Genomic DNA, 16,160 nt, shown 5'->3' with positions numbered 1-16,160 from the left:
CTTTTTTACCTTTACCACTTTACTGCAATTCTCAACTCAGCAAAAACGTTAAAAGCCTACTCAGTCAAGTTGTCAGTAAATCAACTATTTTTTGTTCCATGTTAACCAGGTATGAACTGAGTTATTATCAAACTGAACAAAAAGTATGTTTTTATAACAACATTGGTAAATTTTAACATACATTAACTGCCTATTATTTAAATTTTCATTCATTGAATTTAATAGTTTACTCTTTACTCTTAGTCTTTATCAGATAATAGCTAATTGTACAAATGATTGTAGCATATCCGTAGTTCATTTTAAAAGATATTTTAAGCATGATTAAATTCATTTGAGAGATATTAATATTAATTTATTTAAATATTGATATTCATTGCATTCTCAATTTTCATTGGGTTAAGAGAATGTTTAATTATAAAACAAGAATGACAAAACTTCGTGTTTCCTACATTACCAATCAACTAACTGAATAAAGATTATTAAAATATACATCTAAGCCCTGAAAAAAATAATGATTATTTTACAATTTTATTGTCAATTTGAAAGCATAAATATTATTTAAGTTGCATTCTACTCGTGATTTGATGATTTTATTCATCAGAAGCAATTGCTTTAAAGCATAATGTAATCTTGATTTGACTGTTAAGGCTTTAATATTCAGATTTATTTATTTGTCAATTAAATAGTAAATTAAAAAATAAAATAGCAATATTTACCTGCTCAAATATTGAAATATGTGTGCTTAAATGTTGTGAAGGCATCAGATGATTCCAGAAGTGCTAATCAATATTTCATGAAATAAAAAATTCATACATTATCAGAGTTATACAAATTATCAATATCCACTACTTGGATCTGTAATTAAATTCAATTGCTGCACTCAGACATTAATATTATCTCTTTTTTTCATTTATAAAATGCAGATTAACCGAAACAGTAGAATCTTTGTGGGTTTATGTATCACACGATGGCATTATGGTTCTTATTTTTACTTTTAAATTCATATTTTATGTTAAAATGAAAAAAAATCTACAGTTGGAGTCACACGATAAATTTGTTGCTCTGAAATATTACCTACATCATTAAAAGTTATTTTTAATCATGTACATGAGTAACTGAATGCTGTTAAAAAATTTACTTTTGCTTTCAATTGACAATAGTATTTTACTGAAAATAAATAACTCGTATTTACCCATATTTAACCGCTCAACCGTTTTTTTTTCCATAAAATTCTCCATCATCCATTCAATTGAAAGTAATTGTGTAATTTTTGTAATCAAAGTGGGTTTAAAAAAGTTTAAAATCATTTTGGAATCGAATGGCGGCGCGTGTCAAAGGCAAAAGGCGAAGTACGAAAAAAAGTTAAGAGAAATAAACGCAAGATGAAAACAAAAAGTAAAGCACAGAGAAGTCGTGCCGCGCAGACCCGGTAAAGTAAGATAGAATTATCGGATGCGGTTGATTAAATGTACGTGCGCGAGAGAGAGAAATAAAACTCGTAGCAAGATGGCCGTCGTGATTCCCCTCCAAAGCTGACGCCGACTCTGTGCTTCCATGCATCTCTTGTCCGTCGTTTTTATCGGACGCGAGCCGACCCGATGCCGACTTGCTTGCCCTCGCGTGCTTCAAATCCCGCAAATTACTCAACGCTGCTCGTTCACTTATCCAGGGATATTTTTAACGTGCTTCACGCGATCAACACTCCACAAATTCGCGATTATTCTTTCTCCTCTAAAATGCGCATTGAACGACTGAGTGCTTTGGAAACTGCGTGCACATCACTATTCCGCCAAACACACATGGAGCGCCCTATCGGATATAGGACAAATTATGATGACCTAGAAACAAATAAGAGAGAGAGAGAGAGAGTAAATAAAAATAGTTTTTTTTTTCATCCAGCTCAAGGAAATAAAGAGGCTAATTTTTTTTATAACAGATAATAAACATTTTTTTATTTATTTAGTTATTAATTTTAATTTGAATAATCTTTTTAAATCAAAATGCAAAATACCCTAGAATAAAACCCTCTCGATAAAAGGAGTGGGGGTAACATAGAGAGAGATTCATTTGTTAACGATGCCACATCGTCGATTAATTTTTATACGCGAGATAATAAGATAAATAAGGCTTCATTTCATAATTTTAGAAGAAAATATTGAAAAAAGTTTAATAGAATATTTTCAAATGTGTATACATAAATAAATGTTTCGAAATTTATAAACAGTGAAGTTGTATTAGTAATAAAATCAATCAATTAAAATCTTCAAACATCATTTATTGTTGTTAAATTATTCAATAAATTTATCTTTTTAGCCATGTAATTGATGTAAGAATTAAAAAAAATCAAAACATTCGTAAATGATTATATTATTGAAAAATTATCGTTGAAAATTGCTAGAAAAAATTGTGTTTGAATAATGATGTAAAAAAAGCTAAAAAATCAATATTATTTTTTTTGTGATTACCTACATAATAAAGTTTATTAGTAATTGATTTTTTATTTTCATTAAAATTTTAATGATTATTTAATTAATCAATTCAATTTTATAATAATGAATTAAAAAATTAAGGCTAGACTGAGAGTTTCATAGAAATCATTTTCAGGGGTTCGAGATTATGAAAATGGAGGGAAACGCGGCGAGGCGCGGCAAAAGCTGACGATGTTCAGGTCCATACGCAGTGGAAGGGAGCAGGAAGATGGCTGCTGCGTGGAGGCAGACCTCACATCGCAATCCGAGTATATTGTGTTATTTATAAAAAATAAGACGTTTAAATATTGTTGTAAGTGATTTATCGCGAGTGATAATAAGTGATAATAATAACTTAACTAACTGAAGTAATTGTAGATTGATGAAAAAAGGATTCAAAGATTCGACGCAGCCACGCCCTAGCAATGCGGCCATCTTGTTATCTCAATGCACCACGTGAGTCTCTGTATGTAAACCGTATATGACAACCGGCGAACTCTCAACAAGTAAAGCTTCCAGCAACATCAATGTTCAGGTATGTATTTAGTGAACTTTCTCAGTGCGATTTACTCGCATCATACAGCCTTTAGACATGACACGTTTCCTTTCAGTCACGGAGAGAAAACGTGGGCGGAATAGGTGCTTTTGTCGCGTTTACTCAGTTCTTTATCTTTCTATCAGAGTTAAACCAGCTAGCCTTTTCTGAATATCCAACTTTGCCATTGTTTGCTTTGTGTTTGCATGTAATATATGATACTAATGACGTCAATGATTTTTCTGGCGTATATTTGAGATAGATGACCCACGCTGCATGTTTATATCCTCGCTTTTGTTGTTTTCTTGATGAAACATGATACCATTGATCCTTTCAGCTGTTTCTTCCAGCTTCCATGCTTTCACTTTCTTTCGAATTAATAAATTCTATGGAGATAGTACTCGTTTATAATTTTGTGATGATTATTTTTTTTTTAATACTTAATTTAAAAACAATTTTTATCCAAGAGATATATGGTTAATATACCAGATATTTATTTCAGCTGCTACAAAGTTTTTTAGGTCATATGATTGGTTGATTGTGTTGGAAATGTGTAATTCACTCTACTTTAAGTGATTATTCTGTCAAACTAGAAAAATAAATGTTAAAAATGGGGTTTTCCAAATGTTTTTGAAGGTATTTTTAGATTTATTTGGTGTAAGAATATTTTAAATATAGTTATCTTTTTAACAAATGCTTTAAGAAGTAAAAATACAATGAAAAAGTGTTGTTCTTTTTTTATCCTCAAAATTATTTAATATTATACTTTAGCTTTACTAAAAATTAATAATTATAAAATTATTTCATATTTAATAATACGAATAAACAAATTTTAAATTAAAAATTAAACAAATGGAATTTTTGCTCTAAACAATTGTAATATAACGTAGCTTATAATTGGGATGTAACACTATTATAATTCTAACTTAATGAAAAATTCATTAAATTAAAATATGAATGAAAAATGAAAATGAGCTTGTCAGAATGCTCTTGACTATGTTTACAAGTTGTTCTGACTTACATAATTACGTGGAAAGATGTTTCAACCATAATTAAAGTAGCCCGTTTGTTAATAAAGTGAGAAAGAAAAATTATGACCGACAATTCACTGTAAAAAAGTAAATTTATTAAGGTATAACAACCTACTTATGTGAACTTAGCGTCTCGCCTTGAAGGCAGTGTTAAATGTTTTACCCACGTACGTACCCCTGGAGAGATAATACTAGTGAGAGATATCGTCAGAAAAACCGGCTGGAATTGCTTCATCCAAACAAGAACTATCTCTTGAAGTGAATCTAGACATTAATCAGCAGGAGAGCAAGAGAACGTCAGTTAGTAAGTTGTGAATCTCTTTGCAAGGGCTTTGCTTCACTACTCGGTGCTCTTGGTAGTTGCATAAAGCTTAAGCTTCTGACATTGTGTAAGTGGCAGAGATAAAAAATATTGGGATTATATTAAAGAGAAAAAACAAATTTATAAAAAGGATTTTTGCTAAAGTCCACAAGCAATAAAACTTTGTAAATACTATATAGAACTAGAGTAAAGAAATGAGTGGAGAAAAAAGCCAAACAAAAGCTTCATTCTTCGAGTTAGTTCGTGAAGGAATGAGGAGAAAATCGAAGCGAAGACAAAAGGGGAAAAAATTATTGGGTGAAGATATAAAAGGGGATGAAATGTGTTTTTGTCGTCTCTAGAATTGTCTGAGAGCTTAGTTAGAGTCCAATAGACTTCTTTCGCACTTCTTCAGATCAAACACGCATTCTTCAAGACTCCTTGGCCCTGATGAACCCACTTGGTGAGATGCTTACCAGCCCACGTATGAGCTATAACAAGTAACTCTTGTGTGAATGGAATATCTCACCATGCAGACGAGTTTGTGAACAGCAGCTGCCATTGTAAGTCGTCGACATTTTCTCCATCGTTGATGCTCTAGACTAATCAGTATGCAACATTCTGTTGACATTATTATGCACATTTTAATAAATACATCGTTTTATCCACGTTTAGTATTCAATTCTGATCAAAAATGTTTGCAATATCTATCAATTACATAAAATTTATATATTTTATTTTAATCTAATCAACATCTTTCATCAGAATATAAAGTTTCATGAAAAAAATTGTTTATAATATCGGTGAAGGCTTATTAATTTATTCTTAATTGATGTTATTTATTATGACTATTCTTCATTTTTATTATCATACTAAATATATTGATGTTTATTCTTCATAATTTGAATAAAAATGTTGTTTGAAGCACAAAAGGCTGGAGATGATGTTAAAAAAGTAATGATAACATGATATCTTATCATTTACACCTACATTTAAATCGTGATAGACATGAATTACAATGTTAATCTGAACATGCACACATATTTCATCTATAACATAGGAGTCAATGACCTGCTTTGGCTGTGTCGTTTGGCGCCCACATTGACCATTTATAGGCAATCTTAATGTTTCAGTAGGATGTGTACCAGAAAATCAGGAAGAAAGAACTAATTTATGTTATTATATCTGTTAGTTGAAAAAAGAAGAAAAATCATGACGTAACTACTATAAAACAACCACAAAGTCTGAGTATATATGAAAGCAGTATATCTATAGACATCAACGTTTGTAATGCCAGTAGTCGATCGATAATGTGGTAGTTTTCGTTTAGTTCTCTATATAATAGCTATTGCTTGTTATGATAAATTTTATAGTAAAACTATTACTTTTTATGCAGTTTTGTTGTATATTCATTTCTAATTTTACACAATGAATTCTTAACAAGCGAAATGCTAAGAAGTTTTGATTTGGAATATATTTCTTTCATTTTTTTACTGAATAAAAAAATAGTTCATCAGCTTTTCAAGCTCATCAAGTACACAATCATTTAAGCTGTTAACCAACTCTGAGTATAATTAATTATTATTCCACAATTATGATTATTTTTATTTCTTAGTCTTTGTAATTTATAATTTGTTATTTTATTTCCACAATTATCTTTTTCTTTGTACAAGAATGTACTAAAATTTCATTTATGAAAATTAATGAAGTGAGAAATAAATAATATTGATGATACCCATTCATTAAGATTCCTAAATAAATGAACGTGTTTTCATTTTAAGATCGTAGTTTTATCTCATAGCTGGATCACCGATAACACTCTTGTTTTGACCGTGAGGTACTTCACATCTACCTGGTTATTACGCAGGAGATACTTATACTAACTACTTGGCGGCGTACTAAAGCTTTTCACATTGCTTATACGTCAGAGAAAACATGCACAATTTTAAACAAAACAAAAATAAAAATACTGAATCAACACATGTAGACGAGCGATGAATGTATAGTGTCTTATCATTCTAATCTAAAAAACTATGAAGGTTAGTGGTAGGTACGTTGCACTTGTTGGTAATTTTCATTAGTTTCTTCTTTTTGTCAACCTTGAGATCATTTTGCATTGAGCAAATTTACAAGACTCTTACATTGGTACCTTCTCTAGAGTAATGAGTCACTGTCGTTTAATTTATGTCTTATGAAAGAGATGGTGCAATCTGATGTATTTTTTAAACATTTCAATGTCATTTCTTTTATTGTTTAATTGTAAAGAAAATGATTATTTCCTTCAGTTTGAAGAAATAAAATGGTTACCATTGAAAGACTCCTATGTCCCAAAAGTTGGAGGATCAATGGTTGGTGCTAGTAGTTGACCATACCTGCTGGCAGGTTGTACCCCCTGCAATTAGGGGCAGTCTGTTAGGTATAATGACTTTTAGTACCCAGGTATTTCCGGTCAATGAGATGACTTTAATGAACAAAGAAATGTTTACAACACCATGGCATCCAAGTCTTAATTTGGGGCGTATGCAAATCCCCAAATCTTGGGTTCCAGCAGTTAAGGTAAATGCACCAATAAGTGATATTTAATTTGAAGGCATGGCACCAGCATTCATTTTGACAGTATACTTATTACCCAGCGCAGGTATTGGTTTCACTTACCCTGAGCTTTGAATGCTAAATTTGCATTTTCTGGTGCTTTTCTTTGGACCCCAGCTGATGACAGGTATCAGTTTCCAAGTTGCCCTCATTTTAACCGACATTAGAAACAGACCTTTGTGAATAATTTGTTTCTAATACAAGTCAATTATGGTCATCCATAGGTCATTTAAAGTAATTTATTACAATGTATAGTAGATGAGATGAGCTTTGTATTGGTATAATTATGATATAATTTAGGAAGTGGAATTACTACTTTGAGGATTCTTTATTGTGTTGAAAGTCATTCTTTTGATAATAACATTAGGTTAATGGCATTCTCATAGATAATGTCACACTTTCCTTGCAAAGAACACAAAAGCCTTTCGAGTCTCTAAAGTAGTAGCACTGACGTGCATTTATCTCTTTTTCAATTCCCTTTTTGGTAAATAAGCCGGTACTGGCGCCATGCTGGAGACGACTAAGGACCAAAAAGAGGTAGAGATGGTAAAGGTCGGTCCAACGGTCAGTGATCCGGTCGTTGGGGGATACCAAAATGTTTCACGATGACTCGACATAAACACAATATGTGATGTATAAGTAATCGAAGATAAAATAGTCATAATTTAAGGAACCTTTATTTATGCTTCAAGCTATATTCTGGACGTTTACGCAATCCATGTATGTTTGTCTTCATTATTCTTCGAACCTAATACATTTTCATACACTTTTTTTTGAAGATATGTAAAAATTGAAACCCCATCAATACGATTTAACGAACGTAAATAAGCTTTAATGGTTTAAAAGTTATTAATTTAAATAAAAACGTTAAATTAATGATAATTTTTCACATGTATATGCATTCTTCGTGCTTTCGAGCTGTGAATTTATGGACCAAGTGAACGCTGGCATGTGAATTTATCAATATGTTTCGTGACCAGGGGACACTTCTCTTTAGCAGAGCAATGTTGAGATAGCGTAATTTATGTGAACTCTTGAAGTAGCTTTCTATTATAATAAGCATGACTCGTTTTCTTTGTACTCGTTGTTCATGAATCTGTACAACTACGGCTGTATCAATGATTGAATGTTAATCTCTAATAACATAATGTCCATTGCGTGACTTCCTACCCAACCGCTAAACAGATCAATCTTTGTTTATTAAATAACTATTGTTCCAAAGCAAATACATTGCTTGGAATCAATAGGTAAATTATGTCGATCCTAGCAATGAGGTTTAGATTTTTATATAGCTTTTTTAAAAATAATACTGAACGTATAATTAAAATTATTTTCTCACAGTGGTTTTGCTAGTAGTCTTGCCTTTGAAGTAGAATAATTTTAGAATACATAATAGGAAGCATTTATTGTTCATGCCCAACCTCAACGCTTTCTCTGTTCATATGGCTGATAATCATTTATTTCATTTTTTTTCTGTATGAAGCAATGGATCCAACCCTAGTATACGTATTTGTTTAAATTAGAAATGTTTAAAGTGATTATAATATTAAAATAAATTTATCTTAGTAAGAAAATAAAGCAGCTCTCTAAGTTTTGAATCATTTCTATCAAGATCTGAGCTATCACCAGGAAATCAGCTGGGGTTTTTTGAGTTCAAACATTTCTAGCTAGTTAGTAAGCTATAAAAGCATCTGTTCAACATCTTAAGAATGTACATTCTAGAAGTAAGAATTTTTAAAGAATATTCTTAATTCATGATCTTGGTCATTAGAATGTTGGAGTTCATCTACAGCAAACTAATCTCCAGTTTTCCTCGTTATAAATGTTATATCATTTATATCGTTGAAGTAATGAATATTTATATGAGCTATAAGTTAATTATAGTTATAAATAATTGATATAAGCTTAACATTTAATAAGCACAGTAAATGTTAAAAAAATTTTTATTGATTGTATACACTGCAAAAAAAAAAACGAAAGATAATGCTTTCTTTGATATAGTCAAGTGTAAGACTTATTTTTAAATTACTTTACAAAAATGCAGACAAGCTATAAGAACGAGAGAACATGACCTTATAGTGTAATTATTAGTTATTAGGCTGAACGCGGAAATTTTTTTTGTTGATGAGTCCGTTTATTCGTAATCGGTGGATATTTATCCAAGGCTTAAGCTACTTTTCGCAATCTCCAACCTATATTTCGATTACTCACACGTACTCTGAGGTTCTCGTATAAAAAAATAATTAGACCATAAAAACTGGCGGCAGAGATAATTGAAAATTATGGAACGACGTGGAAAACGGGCGTGAGGAGAGGTATACTGGCCACCATCTCGGGCGACGGCCGATTTAGTTCTCTATCTTCTTCTTACTTTGCTATAAGACTTTTTATATACGCAGTACGCTTCTCGCATATGAATTTGCCAATTTCTCTTTTAAAACTTACGCGAAATGCTACAATGTAATATGCAAAATAATGGACCCAAGTGGTGCAAGTAAATACTCAATAAACCTTGTTAATTATTTTCTTTATCCATAAAACTTCCTCCAAATGGCTCTGATCAATGCTATCAGCAGAGTTTAGCTAGACATGTAGGTGCTTTCTCATAACTTTGATGACTAAATTTCTCTATTAGCAGATGTCGATTTTTTTTTAATAATTGTTTATTTGATGAATCAATATTCCATTTTTAGAATTGGAATAAAAATGACAAAAAGTTATTAGAAGATTTTTTTAATTTCAACATCAGATTTACAGTCATCAGAAGGTAATCTAGCTGAGAGTCTCTATCAGTATTATAAAATTGAACCCTCCAGCAGATAACTTATTACTATCTCCAACTATTAGACTGGTTGTAAATGTCTCAATTCAGAATCGGATTAGTACATTTTTATTTAAATTACCCAATTCATAAAATATATTAGTTTGAATAAAAATAAAGCAATAAATCCTAGTTATTTTGCTATATCTACACTATCGATAGTTCATAAATACATAATTTTTAATATTATATCTCCAGAGTATCTATCAGTCTTTAAATTTATTACAAGTCTTGAAATATTATTTATAAAATTATTCACACTATTATTCAGCAACCAACCAAAGAGTTAGATGAATAAATTTCATGAATTAGCATCATGATTATCATTTAATGATTAAAACGGTACTCTTCACATATTCTTCAAGTTTATTGTTGAACAATTAGTTTATGGACATTCTCAAGCTTATCCTTCTCATTACCCATACATCTGATGGAGATTTAATGGAGAAGCATCATCAGAGGCTCATCTGCTCATGCTGCATGTGCATGATAGTGTTCACAATGTAATCATAAGATGAGAGAAACGCATAATAATAGATAGCTTACACAGCAAACGCCATAACTTCATTGTCCTGGCAATTCGACAATTTACCGACCATTACCAGAGGCAAGTCCATTGGATAATCCGCGTGTTCGAAATGGCCAACGCGTTCCATCCATTATTCATCACCCACTTCTCGCTTCTCAATGTCCGTCCCCTTTTTTTATCGCTATCTTTACCCTTTTTCGTTTGATCTTTTCACATTAAAGCTATTATTTTTCACTCAATTTTTCTTGTGCTTCATTTTAGAAATCCATCAAATTCGATGCTGAGTAATTCAATTAGTCTTTTCCTGTTTTAGAGCTATCTTTTAAGCTTGAAAAAAAGAACTCTAAAACTCAAGTTTCTAAAAATTTACAAGAATACAAATATGTAACAGTACATATTTAAATTCTAACTGAAAAATTTACAAATTTAAGGAGTAGAAAGTATTATAAATCCAAAAAAATTGTCTAAACTTCATGTTAAGTTAAAAAATATCACTACAGTGTATCTTTTAATGGGTTTTTCGAGTTTAGAAACACTTATTAAAGTGATAAATCTTCAGTGTAGAGTTAAAAAAAGGATCATGATTGTTTTAACATGGAACTATTGTGCCCAGATATTTTTTCTTATATCAGAATCTGGACCTTGATGGCCATGAGAGATTATCTGCTGTGAGCAATGTAAAAGATGGGTCTCAAAAAGTTTCAGCACAAGAATTTTACTCTCTTTGAGTGCGGGCGGAGTTGAGAGAGGAGTCACGAGTCTAACCAGGTCCTGACTCGAGGACACTCCCCTTTTATTTCTATATATGTACCTGCTTTCTACGGTTCCTAAACTAGAGGTTTGCCCAACATGGTAAGAGTATCTTGATGGTGATGGAGGCCGCCAAAACTGGACTCGACCTAAATTCGATTGAAGCCGGTATATAATAAAGACATTCTTCATGTTTTTTGTTGTACCAGCTTCATCCTAACGATTATGGCTCTTAAATTTACTAGTTGTAATCTATAAAGTCATTTAAATCTGAAAAATATGTCTTCGATGAGAAATAGCTTAGGAAAGAACTTTTTGCAATTTCAATTAATTTTTAATTGATAACTGTTTATCAAAAGCTAGCCTATCAGCAGCTTTAATTTACTCATTGATTCATTTGATAAAGTGAATAATAAAAAATTTTTTTAATAGTTATAAATATTAGGATTGTTAAGGAAGCAATAACATCTTTTTTTAGGGTATTAAAAAAAGTTTATGCTACTTTCTTTGATACTCTCCACCCATTTTGTATTGATGTAATCTCTTTTTGTCGCTTTACAGCTGATGTTGTCTTCAACATCTCGCTCAGTTTATTTTTAATTATTAACTAAAATAATTATAATAAACTTGGAAATATCATGTATTTTGGCGGAAGTATAATTATGTTTTAATGAGGCTTTAATTACTTTTTACTCCAAGAAAAAAACGCATCAAATTAGTTAATAAATGTAAAGAGAATCATAACATAGTTTATGTAGACAAAAATAGAAAAATAATAATAAATTTATTCCAATACAAAATTGAAATAAAAGAATAAGCATTTGATTTTTTCATAAAAACTGTTAGAAACATTGAATATGGATAAATAAATAGTTCAAATTGAATTAAAATCATAAAGATAACAAGTTGGATAGATGAAAATGATCAAAACATATGGTAACCTTTCATATTACTGAAACACTTTTTCGACGTTTCATACTCGTATTTCGGTTGCAAAAATTACTGCGTCGTATTTACGATTATTATTTTAATTTTTTCCTTGAATTTTTTTATTTTTTCTCTTTTATCTTTCTCTGTTTTCTTTGTCTTGACAGTCTTCTAGATTTATCTGCATTATACGGCGGCAAAACAGTTTGAATTGCAAATTTGTGTCGTGTACTCACTATATACTTACCCATTGGTGAAAATCTGCTGCTATAAATTCTCAGTAAAGCATTGTCATCATATGCACAGCATTTACTTGAACTGGTAGAATTGGTTTCTTTACAATAATAACAATAATAGTCAATGCTTTCTAACTCAAATATTTTATGTCTAAAGAACAATTATTTATGAAAAGTTCAGTTCATTTCATTCTAACTTACAGTCTTAGTTGTCATTGTGTCGAAGTAAAAAATTAAATATAATCAATTAATATTTGTTAAAAAATACATTAAAAGTACTTTGATATAAAATAGTAACAGACAAGAAGCTTCAATGTCTTTTCAAGACTAAACTGGACATTATTGTGTGTCTTAGAATACTTCAGAATCAATTCCTCCTTTATTCATCTTCTTAGTCTCAGCTCAAAGAGCCTTATTGCCTTATCAAATGATTGCTACTTATTCAATTAAATATCAAGAACTTTATATCACAGTGTATCAAAATTCATGGGAAAGCAGTTGGAGATACGTTATTTTTTTCGTGATAAATTTTTATTCTTTTTTTTTATTTTATAGGAAAAAATCTTAATTATTCTACACCTGAATCAATGAACATTGTAATTCATATCAAAACGTTGTCAAAGTAGTGTTCTTTGATTCGGTGACGAATTTCAAATTTCAAAGTTGTAGCAAACTTAGAATACTGAATTGTCTTCTTTCTTTCTTTCTATTTATATAATTCTGTTTCTTTTTTTAGAATTCTAAAAATAATTAAATCTTTGATTAAAATAACATCTGTTTAGCGAAAAAAACAAAGGAAATAGTGGCAATAAACATCAGAAGAATAATTAATTGCTTATTGAGAACAATAACTTTAAAATTCATATCCTGTTTGATGAGTTAATATCTATGATGAAGTCAAATATTAGTTTATTTATTGAAACTTGTTTTATTTTATATTATTTTATTGTATATTTTTTACAGATTGATGTAAAAAAGTCGAAAAAGTGCGTTTCGATGGAAGCTAGACGTTCATCAGATCCAAAAACTTGGAAATGAAGGATTAACTTGAAGAATAAATCAGTTGGAGAAAATAATACATCAATCCAAGGTAGGATAAAATATCTGTAATTTAAATATTTGTAATTTTTTATAATTATTTAATACGATTGAAGATGAATTCAACTAAACTAATCTTAACAAAGCATTCTCACTCGACGGTTCATGCAAGCAACATTAAACGTGCAATAGCTTTCGCGGCACCCTGCCATTAACTTCGCGTATTTATAGGCTCGTTCATTTCATTTTATGTTTCAATTTAGATGCATTGATACTTGTTTGTTTACATGCAAACTTCCACTCATTCATCTGCTTAACTGTTGGCTTGCCTAAGTACCTATTATTATGACCCCTACACTCAATCGACACCCTTCTCTCGATGTATGCAGAACACAACATTCGCTATTATTGTCTGTATCATTCACATCAATGGTTGCTGTGTTTATTGATACGTTTTGTTCGTTATGTTACCTCATACACTTCTGTACTTTTTTGTTGTCATTTTTCTGCTCTTAAATTGTCCAAGTTAATTTGTTTTTTTTTTGAATATTTTTATTCGATATTTTAACATGTGTTATGTTGCATATAACATCATATTAAATTAGTTACAGCCGTTATAAATGTTTTTATATTATTAGATTTTTGTGTTGCAATAATTCAACGATACTCAGAATTTTTTTCACAGTGTAATAAATAAAATTTTTATAATATTTCTGGAGCAAAAGTTGAATTTCGATTATTTCAACTAATATTACATAAAATTTTTTCACATCAATTATTATTTGAAATATAATTGATGGCATAGTAATGTTTGGAATAATATTGAAAAAACGAAAATTTACATTGGAAGATCTATTTTTGATTAAATATTATAGCTAAACATGATTTAATTTTAATTTATTAAAAACATTCTTCCTTTGTTATTTAAAAAACATTTATCTATGCTGTCTACAATAAAAACAATTCTTTATTTATATATTTAAAATCATAATTGATTTGATTAATAGATATATTTATTTCATTGAGAAAAAAATTGTATAATCTTCTGAGTTTCCTCATTTCTTTTTTATCTTCCTCATATCCTCAAATAGCTTCTTTCTCATCTCTCGAATAAGTTGCGTGTGTTTTCAGCTGCTTTTTATGGAATGCAGCCACACCGTTGATCAGGTAATGACCCAGGAGAAAGAAGGGTCTATCGGTAAGGTAGATAACACTTACGAAAGCAGTTATGTATTTTAAAATTTCTCAAAATTTTCTGAATAAATTATTTTCAATTATGATGATGATTAATCGTTCATTAATATAACTGATCATTTCGCACGATTTCTTTTCGCGTCATAATTTTCAATTTGAAAGTATGCAAAATAACATATTATGATCAATTTAAGAATTACAAATGTATCATTACGTAAATGACAGTTTGAATGTCAGATCAAACCATTCATTAACCATACGTGCTCCAAACAATAATTATTTAATTATTATGATAAGGTGGTAATAATCTTTTGGTAACAAATTGAATATTTATTTTTTATTGATACGATTTAAAGCAAGAAAAGTATCGACTGTGAAACAGGATGTTATCAAAACCTGAAGGACTTGGTGCGTGCAGGATGCAGCCTAAAGATGCGCTGACATTCCGCCAGATGGCAAAAGGAATATCTTCTAAAGTGTATCTCTTGAATTCAGAATCTTGGAGTAATGAATTAAAATAAATCAATAACTACAAAATAATTACCACACTTGGATTAAGATGACCTATTTAAAAATAAATTCATTATTAAAACAATACAATTTTTCTCCTGTAATTTAATTTTTTACTTACTTTTTCTTTAATTAGAAAATTACTCAAAATTTCTAATAACAGTATTTGTGGATATTTTTAATTTGATAAAAAGAAAAATAATATTAATACTAAGATTAATAATAAAAAAAGAAGTAGAGCAAAACTTTTTATACATAAATTTAAGAAAAGTAGGAGAAACTAAAGCAATAAAATTCATTTTATTTGTCTTTTTCATACGTTACACAGATAGTTTCCTCTTACTTTGAGATAATTATCTTTTTAATCAATCTTCTGGTTATCACAAAGTGAATAAAATAATTCTTTTCATTGTCTCAAATGTTTTTTCTGTGAATAAAAGTATTTTGTATCATACCAAGAATATTTAAAAAGCAATATAAGATATATCATAACTTTATTAAACATTCATGAATTTCTCTGATCAAAATAGTTAATTAAGACTTGTAGATTTCACTAAATTTTATTTTGTTAATCATCATTTAGTTTACTGATTACAAAAATTATTGTTTAATTAATTAATTAGAAGTCATCTGAATTGATGGATAAAATGAGAAATATAAATTTTTAGTATCATCAGAAGAATTTTAATATTTAGCTCATTCATTCAACTAAAAGAATTAATAGCTTGGCTAGTGTGTGCTCTTCTAGCCTAGTTGCAAGCAATGAATCTTCTTTAGCTCTAATAGTTATCATCAGTGATAAATCTTCATTTGTTAAAGCTATACCTGTCGGCTATCTGTAGCTTTTATTCCAGCGTGAAGATTAAATTGAAGAGTCTTAGTTTAGCTCCAAAACAATAACCAGTAGTTTGTATTCATTTCAAATGTAAAAATATACATTGATGATGAGTAAAATTCTCTTATTGCTTGAATTTTCTCCGATTAAAATGAAGAGTAATCAAGAACGCGGGCGAGTACGATGAACGCTAAAGTCGACGAGCCAGACCAGAGCGATGAAGAATGGATGCTGGTTTAGCAAGAGTGTAGATTTACTTGGCTCGGGTGCAATGTCCTCTTGGTCTTGCTCTTCATCTTTTTCTCCCTTCTCCTTTCTCTTTCATTCTCCCATTCCTTTTCTTCACGTTACTATAGTTACCAACTACCCTATGAACTTTTTTGGATTTATTCG

The 16,160-nt window shown here is 30.0% G+C and overlaps 1 long non-coding RNA gene across 2 annotated transcripts; it reads left to right on the top strand.

Moving 5' to 3' along the window:
* The first annotated feature begins 2,675 nt into the window (after window positions 1-2,675).
* LOC118073245 (uncharacterized) lies at window positions 2,676-15,028 on the top strand. 2 transcript variants are annotated; one of them, XR_004691086.1, is made up of 4 exons: window positions 2,676-2,781; window positions 2,847-3,003; window positions 13,154-13,280; window positions 14,779-15,028. It is a non-coding gene; the product is annotated as an uncharacterized lncRNA (long non-coding RNA). The 2 variants fall into 2 exon arrangements; XR_004691087.1 differs by lacking the exon at window positions 14,779-15,028 and adding an exon at window positions 14,360-14,446.
* The last annotated feature ends 1,132 nt before the right edge of the window (window positions 15,029-16,160 follow it).

The sequence above is a fragment of the Chelonus insularis genome, unplaced genomic scaffold (genome assembly GCF_013357705.1).
Source record: "Chelonus insularis isolate UGA/USDA-ARS -01 unplaced genomic scaffold, ASM1335770v1 scaffold_277_pilon, whole genome shotgun sequence".
In the NCBI taxonomy this organism is placed as follows: domain Eukaryota; kingdom Metazoa; phylum Arthropoda; class Insecta; order Hymenoptera; family Braconidae; genus Chelonus; species Chelonus insularis.
The sequence above is the reverse complement of the archived record's forward strand: the minus strand, read 5'-3'. Positions and strand labels throughout refer to the sequence as shown.